A 13,951-nucleotide genomic window follows, 5' to 3' on the forward strand; every position below is an offset into this window, starting at 1 on the left:
TCCAGACCACCGAGGGGAGTTCCTTCATCCATCGCTTGCCGAACTTGTTGAGGTCGTTGTAAATCCGAGGCTTGAGCCCCTGTAGAATCATGCCGTTGGCACGCTCTACTTGCCCATTCGTCATGGGATGAGCCACGGCGGCCCAGTCCACCCGGATGTGGTGATCCTCGCAAAAATCCAAGAATTTCCTGCCGGTGAACTGGGTGCCGTTGTCGGTGATGATGGAGTTGGGGACCCCGAAGCGATGGATGATGTTGGTGAAGAACGCCACCGCCTGCTCGGACCTGATGCTGTTCAGGGGTCGGACCTCGATCCACTTGGAGAACTTTGTCGATGGCGACCAGCAGGTGCGTGTAGCCCCCGGGCGCCTTCTGCAAGGGACCGACGAGGTCCAGACCCCACACAGCAAAGGGCCAGGTGATGGGTATCGTCTGCAGAGCCTGAGCGGGCAGGTGGGTCTGCTTCGCATAGAATTGACACCCTTCGTAGGTGCGGACAATTCTAGTAGCGTCGGCCACCGCCGTTGGCCAGTAGAAGCCTTGCCGGAAAGCATTCCCGACGAAGGCTCGGGGCGCTGCGTGATGGCTGCAAGCCCCCGAGTGTATCTCTTGCAGGAGTTCCGGACCTTCGGCGATGGAGATGCATCGCTGGAGGATGCCCGAGGGACTGCGGTGGTAGAGCTCCTTCCCATTGCCCAGCAGGACGAACGACTTGGCACGTCGCGCTATCCGCCGAGCCTCGGCTCGGTCGAGGGGCAGCTCTCCTTGGCGGAGATATTGCAGGTACGGGGTCTGCCAATCTCGATCAGGCGTGGCCCCGCTCCGCTCCTCCTCGATGTGCAGCGCCTCGCCCTCAGGGGCCGAGGGTACCTCGGGCTGAACCGAGGACGCCTCGGGCTGGACCGAGGATGCCTCGGGCTGGACCGAGGGTGCCTCGGGCTCGGGCGTGTCGTTGATCTTGACGGAGGGCTGATGCAGATCCCGGGAGAAGACGTCCGGGGGGACCGTCGTTCGCCCCGAGGCTATTTTTGCCAGCTCGTCCGCAGTCTCGTTGTAGCGCCGAGCGATGTGGTTAAGCTCGAGCCCGTAGAACTTGTCTTCCAGGCGCCGAACCTCATCGCAGTAGGCCTCCATCTTCGGGTCGCGGCAGTGGGAGTTCTTCATGACTTGGTCGATGACGAGCTGCGAGTCGCCGCGAGCGTCGAGGCGTCGGACCCCTAGCTCGATGGTGATTCGCAATCCGTTGATCAGAGCTTCGTACTCAGCCACATTGTTGGATGCCGGGAAATGGAGGCGTAGCACGTAGCGTAGGTTTTCCCGAGGGGCGAGATGAAGAGCAGGCCCGCGCCGGCTCCCGTCTTCATCAGCGACCCGTCGAAAAACATGGTCCAGAGCTCCGGTTGGATCGGAGCCGTCGGCAGCTGGGTGTCGACCCATTCGGCTACGAAGTCCGCCAATACCTGGGACTTGATGGCCTTCCGAGGCGCGAACGAGATGGTCTCGCCCATGATTTCCACCGCCCACTTTGCGATCCTGCCCGAGGCCTCTCGGCACTGGATGATCTCCCCCAGGGGGAAGGATGACACCACAGTTACCGGGTGAGACTCGAAGTAGTGTCGCAACTTCCGCCTCGTCAGGATCACTGCGTACAGCAGCTTCTGTACTTGTGGGTAGCGGATCTTGGTTTCGGACAGTACCTCGCTGACGAAGTAAACTGGCCTCTGAACGGGCAATGCATGCCCCTCTTCTTGCCTCTCGACCACAATCGCGGCGCTAACCACCTGAGTGGTCGCGGCGATGTAGACCAAGAGGGCTTCTCCATCAGCTGGGGGTACCAAGATAGGCGCCTTGGTGAGGAGCGCCTTCAGGTCCCCGAGAGCTTCCTCGGCCTCAGGGGTCCAAGTGAAGCACTCGGCCTTCCTTAACAGGCGGTACAGAGGCAGACCTCTTTCACCGAGGCGTGAGATGAACCGGCTCAGACCCGCGAGACATCCCATGACCCTCTGTACACCTTTTAAGTCCTTGATGGGCCCCATGTTGGTGATGGCCGCGATTTTCTCCGGGTTGGCTTCGATGCCTCGCTCGGAGACGATGAACCCCAAGAGCATGCCCCGGGGCACCCCGAAGACACACTTCTCGGGATTGAGCTTGACGCCTTTCGCTTTGAGACATCGGAATGTCACTTCAAGGTCGGAGAGGAGGTTGGAAGCCTTCCTTGTCTTGACTACGATGTCATCGACGTAGGCCTCGACTGTGCGACCGATGTGTTCGCCGAACACATGGTTCATGCACCTCTGGTACGTCGCGCCCGCATTCCTCAAACCGAACGGCATGGTGACATAGCAGTACATGCCGAAGGGCGTGATGAAAGAAGTCGCGAGCTGGTCGGACTCTTTCATCCGGATTTGGTGATACCCTGAGTAGGCATCGAGGAAGGACAGGGTTTCGCACCCAGCAGTGGAATCCACGATTTGATCGATGCGAGGTAGAGGGTAGGGAACCTTCGGACATGCTTTGTTGAGACCAGTGTAGTCTACACACATCCGCCATTTCCCCCCTTTCTTTCTCACAAGCACAGGGTTGGCAAGCCATTCGGGATGGAATACCTCTTTGATGAACCCTGCTGCCATTAGCTTGTGGGTCTCCTCGCCTATCACTCTGCGCTTCTCCTCGTCGAATCGGCGCAGAGGCTGCCTGACGGGTCGGGCTCCGGCCCGAATATCCAGCGAGTGCTCGGCGACATCCCTCGGTATGCCGGGCATGTCCGAGGGACTCCACGCAAAGACGTCGGCGTTTGCGCGGAGAAAGTCGACGAGCACTGCTTCCTATTTGGGGCCGAGCCCGGAACCGATCCGGATCTGCTTGGAGGTGTCGCCACTGGGGTCGAGAGGGACGGCCTTAACCGTCTCCGCTGGCTCGAAGTTGCCAGCATGTCGCTTCACGTCCGGCACCTCTTTGGAGAGGTTCTCCAGGTCGGCGATGAGGGCCTCGGATTCGGCAAGGGCCTCGGCGTACTCCACGCACTCCACGTCACATTCGAACGCGTGTTTGTACGTGGGGCCGACGGTGATGACCCCGTTGGGGCCCGGCATCTTGAGCTTCAGGTAGGTGTAGTTGGGGACGACCATGAACTTCGCGTAGCATGGCCTCCCCAGCACCGCGTGGTAGGTTCCTCGAAACCCAACCACCTCGAACGTCAAAATCTCCCTTCGGAAGTTGGAGGGCGTTCCGAAGCAGACGGGAAGGTCGAGCCGTCCGAGGGGCTGGACGCGCTTCCCAGGAATGATCCCGTGGAAGGGCGCAGCGCCTGCTCGGACGGAGGACAGATCGACGCGCAGGAGCCTGAGGGTCTCGGTGTAGATGATGTTGAGGCAGCTGCCCCCATCCATCAGGACCTTGGTGAGCCTGACGTCGCCGACGATGGGGTCGACGACGAGCGGGTATTTCCCCGGGCTCGGCACGTGGTCGGGGTGGTCAGCTTGGTCGAAGGTGATGGGCTTGTCGGACCAGTCCAGGTAGACTGGCGCCGCCACCTTCACCGAGCAGACCTTCCGGCGCTCTTACTTGCGATGCCGAGCCGAGGCATTCGCCGCATGCCCTCCGTAGATCATGAAGTAGTCGCGGACCTCAGGGAACTCTCCTGCTTGGTGATCTTCCCTTTTGTCGTCGTTGCGGGCCCTGCCACCCTCTGCGGGTGGCCCGGCCTTGTGGAAGTGGCGCCGAAGCATGACGCACTCCTCGAGGGTGTGCTTGACGGGCCCCTGATGGTAGGGGCACGACTCCTTGAGCATCTTGTCGAAGAGGTTAGCACCTCCGGGGGGCTTCCGAGGGTTCTTGTACTCGGCGGCGGTGACAAGGTCCGCGTCGGCGGCGTCGCGTTTCGCTTGCGACTTTTTCTTGCCTTTCTTCTTGGCGCCGCGCGGAGTAGACGCCTCGGGGGCCTCTTCCGACGGGCGGCCCTGGGGCTGCTTATCCTTTCGGAAGATGGCCTCGACCGCCTCCTGGCCAGAGGCGAACTTGGTGGCGATGTCCATCAGCTCGCTCACCCTGGTGGGGGTCTTGCGACCCAACTTGCTCACCAGGTCGTGGCAGGTGGTGCCGGCAAGGAACGCGCCGATGACATCTGAGTCGGTGATGTTGGGCAGCTCGGTGCGCTGCTTCGAGAATCGCCGGATGTAGTCCCGAAGAGACTCTCCCGGCTGTTGCCGGCAGCTTCGGAGGTCCCAGGAATTCCCGGGGCGCACGTACGTGCCCTGGAAATTGCCGGCGAAGGCTTGGACCAAATCATCCCAGTTGGAGATCTGCCCCGGAGGCAGGTGCTCCAACCAGGCGCGAGCAGTGTCGGAGAGGAACAGGGGGAGGTTGCGGATGATGAGGTTGTCGTCGTCCGTTCCACCCAGTTGGCAGGCCAGGCGGTAGTCTGCGAGCCACAGTTCCGGTCTCGTTTCCCCCGAGTACTTCGTGATAGTAGTCGGGGGTCGGAACCGGTCCGGGAACGGCGCCCGTCGGATGGCCCGACTGAAGGCCTGCGGACCGGGTGGTTCGGGCGAGGGACTCCGATCTTCCCCGCTGTCGTAGCGTCCCCCACGCCTGGGGTGGTAGCCTCGGTGCACCCTTTCGTCGAGGTGAGCCCGACGGTCGCGACGATGGTGCTCGTTGCCGAGGTGGCCCGGGGCGGCAGGCGCGGTGTTGCGCGTGCGCCCGGTGTAGACCGAGGCTTCCCGCATGAATCGGGAAGTCACGACATGAGGTTCCGAGGGGTATCCCTGCCTTCGGGAGGCAGAGCTCTCGGCCCGTCGGGCCGCAGTGCCTTCCAGAAGATTCTTGAGCTCTCCCTGGATTCGCCGACCCTCGGTGGTTGATTGCTCCGGCATCGCACGGAGGAGCATTGCCGCGGCTGCCAGGTTCTGACCGACCTCGCTGGATGCGGGTGGCGGCCTGACCCTGACGTCGTTGGCTACGCGGTGGTGGAAACCCTGGGGCAGGTGACGTATTTCTCTTGCCGGGGGCTGGCCGCCCATACCTGCCCGACGTCCCGGCGGATCGACTCGAGCGCTCCTGCTCCCTCGTCGAGCCTGGCCTGCGCCCTGCGGACTTGCTCGAGCTGTGGGTCGTGACCCCCCGGCGGAACGGGGACCATAGCTAGCTCCCGCGGGATGTCGGCGCGAGGCACCGGCCTAGGGAGATCACCGTCCTCCGGCATGCCGAGGTGGTTGCCTTTGGAGGGATCCCCTAGCTCGACGTGGAAACATTCGCGGCTCGGGCCGCAGTCCTCGTCGTCAAGGCTGCGGCTACCGTCGGAACAGTCGGAGAGGCAGTAGTCACATGCGGTCATAAAGTCCCGCATGGCACTAGGGTTGCCAAACCCAGAGAAATCCCGACAGATGATGGGATAGTCATCTTCCTCAGACCCAGAGGGTCCGTAGGTCGAGACGTCCGTCAATCGGTCCCAAGGCGACCGCATACGAAACCCCAGAGGGGTTGCACTCGCCTCAACGAGAGCGCCCGCCAAAGCGAGGTCGCTAGGCGGGTTGAGGCCGAGTCGAAATAACGTAGGATGGGAATCAGTCAGTACCTTTTGGTCGACGAGGAGCGACATAGTCACGTCGGGGGTTGATCGCGTCGTCGTCTTAGGTACGAGGGCGACGTCCTGCAGGCCCTCCGCGAGCGCGCTGGCGTCGTCCACTTGCTCGGGATTGGTGTGTCGCGGGGGGACGGCTCTTGCCTTCGTCTCAAACGCGAAGTCGACGCCCGACGCGCCCCCCGTTGGGGCGCTGGGGACGTCGATTCGCTCGACAGCCGACGAAGCGCGGCCTCCCGCTTGGCCTTGGTTGCCCCGCCTCCTCCTCCGTTGGCGGGGGAGAGGACGGGGCGAGCTCGAATGTCGTTCTTCCACCATGCGGGGAAGATGTCGTCGATTCCACCGCCGGCGGGCGGGTTGTTGGCCGCCATTGTCATCGTCGCGCGGCGGTGGAAGGAGTATCATGTCGTAGCTGCCGTCGAGGGACATGAACTCAAGACTCCCGAAACGGAGCACCGTCCCGGGTTGGAGAGGTTGTTGGAGACTGCCCATCTGGAGCTTGACGGGAAACTGCTCGTCAACACGCAGCGTTCCCCTACCTGGCGCGCCAACTGTCGGCGTCTCGAGACCGGGGGGGTCCCTCAGGCCGACGAGTGAGTGTGCCGCGTGCCCCAGCCCAGATGGGTCGAGCGTGTGGGCGAGCGCGAAGGGGGGAAGCGAGGTGGCCAGAGACGGGCGTGAGAGAGGTGGAAATCCCGCGGCCTTCGTGTTCGTCCCGCGCCCAGGTCGGGTGCGCTTGCAGTAGGGGGTTACAAGCGTCCACGCGGGTGAGGGAAGCGAGCGGCCCCAAGAGAGCGCCTGCCTCGTCCTCGTCCCCGCGCGGCCAACCTTCTCTAAGAAGGCCCTGGTCCTTCCTTTTATAGGCGTAAGGAGAGGATCCAGGTGTACAATGGGGGTGTAGCAGAGTGCTACGTGTCTAGCGGGGGGAGAGCTAGCGCCCTAAGTACATGCCAATGTGGCAGCCGGAGAGATCTTGGCACCCAGCTGGTGGGATGTCGTGGCTGTCGGAGGAGCAACGGAGCCTGGCGGAGGGACAGCTGTCGGAGCGGTCGGATCCTTGCTGATGCCCCCCTGCTTCCGTAAGGGAGCTGAGAGCCGCCGTCGTCACTGGGCTAGCGGGGCGCCATCATTGCCTATCTGGCGGAGCTAGCCAGATGAGACACCGGTCTTGTTCTCTGCGGCCCGAGTCGGCTCGGGGTAGGGTGATGATGGCGCTTCCTGTTGACGTGGCGGGCCTGTGCCCTAGGTCGGGCGACGTGGAGGCTCCTCCGAAGCCGAGGTCGAGTCTGTCTTCCATGGCCGAGGCCGAGCCCGAGCTCCTGGGTCGGGCGAGGCGGAGGTTGTTCGGCAGAGGCCAGGGCGGAGTCCGAGCCCTGGGGTCGGGCGAAGCGGAGTTCGTCGTCTTCTGGGGCTGAGCAAGAGTCCGAGCCCTAGGTCGGGCGGAGCGGAGTTCGCCGTCTTCCGGGGCCTTAGCCCGTGTCCGAGCCCTGGGTCGGGTGGAGCGGAGTTCGCCGTCTTCCGGGGCCTTAGCCCGAGTCCGAGCCCTGGGTCGGGCGGAGCGGAGTTCGCCGTCTTCCGGGGCCTTAGCCCGAGTCCGAGCCCTGGGTCGGGCGGAGCGGAGTTCGCCGTCTTCCAGGGCTTTAGCCCGAGTCCGAGCCCTGGGTCGGGCGGAGCGGAGTTCGCCGTCTTCCGGGGCTTTAGCCCGAGTCCGAGCCCTAGGTCGGGCGGAGCGGAGTTCGCCGTCTTCCGGGGCTTTAGCCTGAGTCCGAGCCCTGGGTCGGGCGGAGCGGAGTTCGCCGTCTTCCGGGGCTTTAGCCCGAGTCCGAGCCCTGGGTCGGGCGGAGCGGAGTTCGCCGTCTTCCGGGGCTGAGCCCGAGTCCGAGCCCTGGGTCGGGCGGAGCTTCCTATGGCGCCTTTGGCAAGGCCTGACTGCCTGTCAGTCTCACTCTGTCAAGTGGCACTGCAGTCGGAGTGGCGCAGGCGGCGCTGTCCTTCTGTCAGACCAGTCAGTGGAGCGGCGAAGTGACGGCGGTCACTTCGGCTCTGCCGGAGGGCACGTGTCAGGATAAAGGTGTCAGGCCACCTTTGCGTTAAATGCTCCTGCGACACGGTCGGTCGGCGCGGCGATTTAGTCAGGGTTGCTTCTTAGCGAAGGCAAGGCCTCGGGCGAGCCGGAGATGTGTCCGCCGTTAAAAGGGGGGGCCTCGGGCGAGACGGAAACCCCTCGGGGTCGGCTGCCCTTGCCCGAGGCTAGGCTCGGGCGAGGCATGATCGAGTCGCTCGTATGGACTGATCCCTGACTTAATCGCACCCATCAGGCCTTTGCAGCTTTATGCTGATGGGGGTTACCAGCTGAGAATTAGGCGTCTTGAGGGTACCCCTAATTATGGTCCCCGACAACAAGTGAGTTGAACACAAGAAAGAATGAAGAAGAAAAGCAATCCAAGTGCAAGAGCTCAAATGAACACAAGAATCTCCCTCTCACTAGTCACTATTTGATTGGAATTGTCTTTGGACTTGGGAGAGGATTTGATCTCTTTGGTTGTGTCTTGTATTGAATGTTATAGCTCTTGTAAAGTGTTTGAAGGTTGAAAACTTGGATGCATTGAAGTGTGGTGGTTGGGGGGTATTTATAGCCCCAACCACCAAAAGAATCGTTGGTGAGGGCTTCTGTCGCATGGCGCACCGGACAGTCCGGGACGCCTCTTTCAACTTGTAATTAAAGAAGTGTTTTTCAAATTGATATCTTATTTGTGATATAATTTCAAATTAGTTGACCCTTTTCAAAATTAATATCTAAAACCCTCTTGAACACTAAGAGGAGGATTTTATTGAGGGGGGTTTTGTTTAGTCAAAGGAAAAAGCATTTGAAACAGGAGGAGAGAATTTCAAATCTTGAAAATGCTTCTCAAAATCTTATTCATATACCTTTGACTATTTGCAAAAGATTTTTGAAAAGAATTTCCAAAACATTTGCAAAACAAAACAAGTGGTGCAAGCGTGGTCCAAAATTTTAAATATGAAGAAATCCATCCATGCATATCTAGTAGAAATGATTATTGGTTTCATTCCAAGCAACCTTTGCACTTACATTATGCAAACTAGTTCAATTCTGCATTTTTATATTTGCTTTGGTTTGTGTTGGCATCAATCACCAAAAAGGGGGAGATTGAAAGGGAAATAGGCTTACACCTTTTCCTAATTGATTTTGGTGGTTGAATTGCCCAACACAAATAATTGGACTAACTAGTTTGCTCTAGATTATAAGTTCTACAGGTGCCAAAGGTTCACTACCAACGAATAAAAAGACCAAGAAAGGGTTCAAATAAAGAGAGCAAAAGACAACCGAAGTGTGCCCTGGTCTGGCGCACCGGACTGTCCGGTGTGCCACCGGACAGTGTCCGGTGCACCAGGGAACCCAACTCCGAACTGCTCACCTTCAGGAATTCTAGGAGCCACTCCGCTATAATTCACCGGACTGTCCGATGTGCCAGCAGAGTAACGGCTACTACAGTGCCAACAGTCGTCTGCAACAGGAGTTAATGCGCTACAGTGCGCGCAGAAGTCAGAGTAGAGCCAGAAGGCACACCGGACAGTGAACAGTGGCTGTCCGGTGCACCACCGGACTGTCCGGTGACCCATATGTTAGAAGCTTTAACAGTCAGAATCCAACGGACGGGTGACGTGGCTGGCGCACCGGACAGTGTCCGATGGCGCACCAGACTGTCCGGTGCGCCATGCGACAGAAGCCCTCACCAACGGTTCTTTTGGTGGTTGGGGCTGTAAATACCCCCAACCACCACACTTCAATGCATCCAAGTTTTCAGCCTTCAAACACCTTACAAGAGCTATAGCATTCAATACAAGACACAACCAAAGAGATCAAATCCTCTCCCAAGTCCAAAGACAATTCCAATCAAATAGTGACTAGTGAGAGAGAGATTCTTGTGTTCATTTGAGCTCTTGCGCTTGGATTGCTTTTCTTCTTCATTCTTTCTTGTGTTCAACTCACTTGTAATCAAAACAAGATACACCAAGTTGTGGTGGTCCTTGCAGTGGACTTAGTGTCCCATTTGATTGAGGAGAAAGGCTCACTCGGTCTAAGTGACCGTTTGAGAGAGGGAAAGGGTTGAGAGAGACCTGGTCTTTGTGACCATCTCAACGGGGAGTAGGTTTGCAAGAACCGAACCTCGGTAAAACAAATCACCGTGTCATCCGCCTTGTTTGCTTGTGATTTGTTTTCGCCCTCTCTTTCGGACTCGTTTATATTTCTAACGCTAACTCCGGCTTGTAGTTGTGCTTAAGTTTGTAAATTTCAGATTCGCCCTATTCACCCCCCCTCTAGGCGACTTTCATGGACCTACCAGCAGAACAGGGGTAGTATACAGGGATTGTACTAGAGCTTAATCCGAAACAACTTAACAAGGCCTAATTAATCTCTACTACTCCTTAAGGCCTTAGTGTAGGTGTCCACAGCAACAACGGTGCACGGTTCTGCCATCTATACCAGCTTGGAAGGTTCCCGAGATCCCCGCCTCCCTACGCCGAACCATCCCTCACGCCGCGTCTCTCTCGCTGCGTCCCTCCGTAGTCTCCTCCCTCAATCAACGCGTCCTCGCCTTACCATGCCAACCTAGCCCCGGCTCTCCATGGAAGGTGCGACCTCTGCACCCAACTCTCCAGGGAAGGCATGGTCTACTCTCCATGGCCTCCCGCAATCAACGGTCTCTCACCCCACCACGACGACCCTGCCCTGGCTCCCCATGGAAGGCCATGGAAGGTGCGATCGAGCCCCAGCTCAACATGGAAGGCGCGATCCACTCTCCTCGCCCCATCATCGGCGTCCACTATCCATCAAAGAGTCCCGCCTTCCCAGTCCCCCTTCCCCACAGATGGTCGGTGAACCCATCGCCACCGTGCCAACGGGGCCCGAATCCGTGGCCGAGGCCGACCGCCTCCTGGCGCTGGCTGAGTCGGAGCTCTCCGCGGGCAGGCTCCGAGCCACGCGCAGGCACGCCCTCCACGCCGCCCGCCTGTACCCGACCTCCCCGCGCGCCCCGGTAGTGGCCACCACCGCCAACGTGCTCCTCGCCGACGCCTCCTCCCACCACGCCGCGCTGCTGCTGCCCGAGCCCGACGACCCCGACGCCTCACCGCTCTTCGCCTCCGAGCTCCGCCGCCACTTCAAATCGCTCGTCAAGTCCCTCCGCGTCGGCCTCAACGCCGCCACCGCAGCCGCCTACCCCTCCGTCGCCGCCGCCGCCGAGGAGGCACTCGGCCACGCCACCGAGGCCTACGAGGCGCTCACCACCCCTACCCCTGGGACCTTCTGGACCGCCTGCGCCGGGTGCCGCCTCCTCCACGAGTTCGAGCGCAAGTATGTGGGATACTGAGTGCAATTAAGGTTCATCAAGTGAAATTTAGATACTGAGTGCGATTTCGGTTTCAGCTCTGGAAATTGTTGATCAATTAATTGTGGGGGGGGGGGAAGTGTCTCTACTTCCTTCCCGGTTGGTCAAGGCGGACAAGCGGTCGTTGGTCTGGTATCCCCTTCCTGTGTCCTCTCTCCTTTGTGTAGATGGCGAATTCGTGGAGTTTGAAGAATCTGAATGTTCTCGCATATCAGTAAGTCTCTGAAGGTGTTTCGTTTCTACTAGCATCCAAGAGCGATTACTAGATATGTTGCAGAAACAACTCAAATAATAATGTTCAGTTGACAACACAAGTGCGCAAAGATAGCTTGTCCTCAAACCTAAGAACCATGATCGAGGACAACGAGTTCTTTGATTTTTTTGAGAAAATGACAGCTAACAAGTTGATATATCCAATCAGCCACTGAAGAACATACGGTTTGCAAAAGTTACAGTGGTAAGAACGGTGCCACAACATCCAGACAATCAGGTTGCCAACAGCTAGATAAAGCTGAGATTTGCAAGTTGACTGTTGTGTTTTAACCAGTGACTGAGAAGAGTTGCAAACTGAATAAGAATGTACAGTTGACAAAGCAAGAGCATAAGAAAATAAGGACGATAAGTTCATCTATCCAGTCAAACACTGAAGAGCATACATAATTTTGCAAAAGTTCAACTGAAGGCACAACACTACAGCACCCAGGCAGGTTGCCAACAGTTAGGCAGAGCAGAAATATGCAAGTTTGACCATTTGCAATCCACAACTGAGAATTACATACACAACATATAAGTTGATGGTTTTAGCAGAGCAGCCTTCTCATAATATTTCTTGTGCATGTAGCTGATGACTGCCTACCTACCCACTGCTATATCACAACCAAACGACAAGGCCGTGTGTTTTGGCGTGTCCCATGTTAGGTTTTGCCAAAACCGAAATCTAGAAATCCACAGGGATAATATAGTATACACTCCAGGCGGAATCATGTTAGGAAAGAACATCGGCTGATGCGGGATAGTATAGTATACACTCCAGGCTATTCAGATAAATTTCCCTAACCATTTAGTATGTCTTTACTTGTACAATTTAGTATGTACCATGCTTGACAAATTCTTGACATGCATTGTGGTGAATTTTGCAGCTGTGCAAGACAGGGATCACAAATTCTTGACAAAAACAGTGGAAGAAGCATACCGAGGAGTCGATTGCGGTGACGGAGGTCCATTTGGAGTAGTTGTCGTCCGCAATGATGAAGTGGTAGTTAGCTGCCATAACATGGTTCTGAAGCACACTGACCCTACTGCGCATGCTGAAGTAACTGCAATTTGAGAGGTAAATTACCTGAAGGCTACCATTAGCAGTCGATCTCAGTAAAATTATCATTACTTTAATCTCTTTTTGCAATCTGTCTGGCAGTTAATTTCATTATTTGCTATGTGTTTGATGGTCTCTGTGTGCCCATATTTTAGGTTGCAAAAAGTTCGGGAAAATCAAGCTCTCTGACTGCGAAATTTACGTGTCCTGCGAGCCATGCCCAATGTGCTTTGGTGCAGTTCATCTCTCCCGAATCAAGGTTCATATTTTACTGTTTTGATTGCCTAAACTGGTATAGGCACAGCTAGACATTACTGAGCGCTGTCTAACGTTCCTACCTGACCTGCAATGCAGAAGCTGGTTTATGGGGCCAAGGCGGAGGCTGCCATCGCCATTGACCTGCAATGCACTACTCTCTTATGATCATGTGTGTACTGCCACATTCTGATATGAGTACTCAACTTTAAATTAATCAATCTACTGTAAGTCACAACTTTTGGATAAAATTTCTTCCTAGATGAACCACTTCCAGAGTTCCAGATACTTACTCTTACCGAGATGGGACTGGGCAGAAGAGAGTTATCCATGTTAATTTCTAACAAATGATGAACATGCTTATTATTTGCTTGCTCATTATTTGCTTCCTCGGAGTTTTTTATATGTGGACTGTACAATGAAAACACAACCTATCATGATGCCAGGTCCCTCATGGATGTGTTCATTCTCTTGTAATCTACGCAATTCTGTTAAAGTTAGTCGAACCATTTTCTGATTCTATGTTCTCTCATTTGTTTGACAACAACACATCTTTTATGAATTAATTATTAAACAAAATGAGGCGTAAGACTGGATTGGTAATTCATATATTCTTTTGTGATGCGAATATATTCTGGTAAAGACATGTTATTTTGTTCTAAAGCACATGCCATATAAGAGGTTCTCGAAAATGATTATCATGTTTTCAAATAAATATAAAATTGCGTACAGTAAGGAACATTTTGAATAGGCAGAGGATATTTTTAAGTGTCGACCAATTGACTTAAAAGAGAATTTTCTTCGTACCAACTTCTTAGCAATTTTATCTTTTTCTATGATTTTTATTACATATAACATAATTGGCAAAACAATATTATGTATGATTACCATTAGCTATCTCTTTCTACAAGTTATGGCCATGTGGGGGAATTTGTAGTAGTGAAACAACTAAATTAAAGTAGCCCACAAATAGATTATGAAACATTTTCTCATAACAATATAACACATATTTTATATTATAAGTTATCGTGGTATTATATGTTCCTGTTGCAACAATGCACTGTCAATATTGTATGAGTCTTTGAGTGTAGTAGCAAAAGTCTTGGGACATCATTGTTTTAGTTATTATGATCTGAACAACCCATTTTATATATGGAGCTCGTGGCAATGGCAGCCCCGCAATACGACGATGGAGCCCATAGTGCGCTCAGGCTCGTGCTTCTCTGCAACAATGCACTGTTCCCCATGAGGGCTCCCGTCACTATTGCGTTCACGCCGTCCGTCGCTAGAACCTTGAGCAATTGAGGCTCGTTAATTTATGTTCCGTCGCAACGCACGGTCACATACCTAGTTTATTCAATAAAAGTCAATGCTAATGACACACTTTAAATGC

The 13,951-nt window shown here is 55.6% G+C and overlaps 1 pseudogene; it reads left to right on the forward strand.

Moving 5' to 3' along the window:
* The first annotated feature begins 10,105 nt into the window (after positions 1 to 10,105).
* LOC103640617 (uncharacterized) lies at positions 10,106 to 13,078 on the forward strand (annotated as a pseudogene).
* The last annotated feature ends 873 nt before the right edge of the window (positions 13,079 to 13,951 follow it).

This window comes from Zea mays, chromosome 1 (assembly GCF_902167145.1).
Source record: "Zea mays cultivar B73 chromosome 1, Zm-B73-REFERENCE-NAM-5.0, whole genome shotgun sequence".
NCBI classification, from domain to species: Eukaryota; Viridiplantae; Streptophyta; class Magnoliopsida; order Poales; family Poaceae; genus Zea; species Zea mays.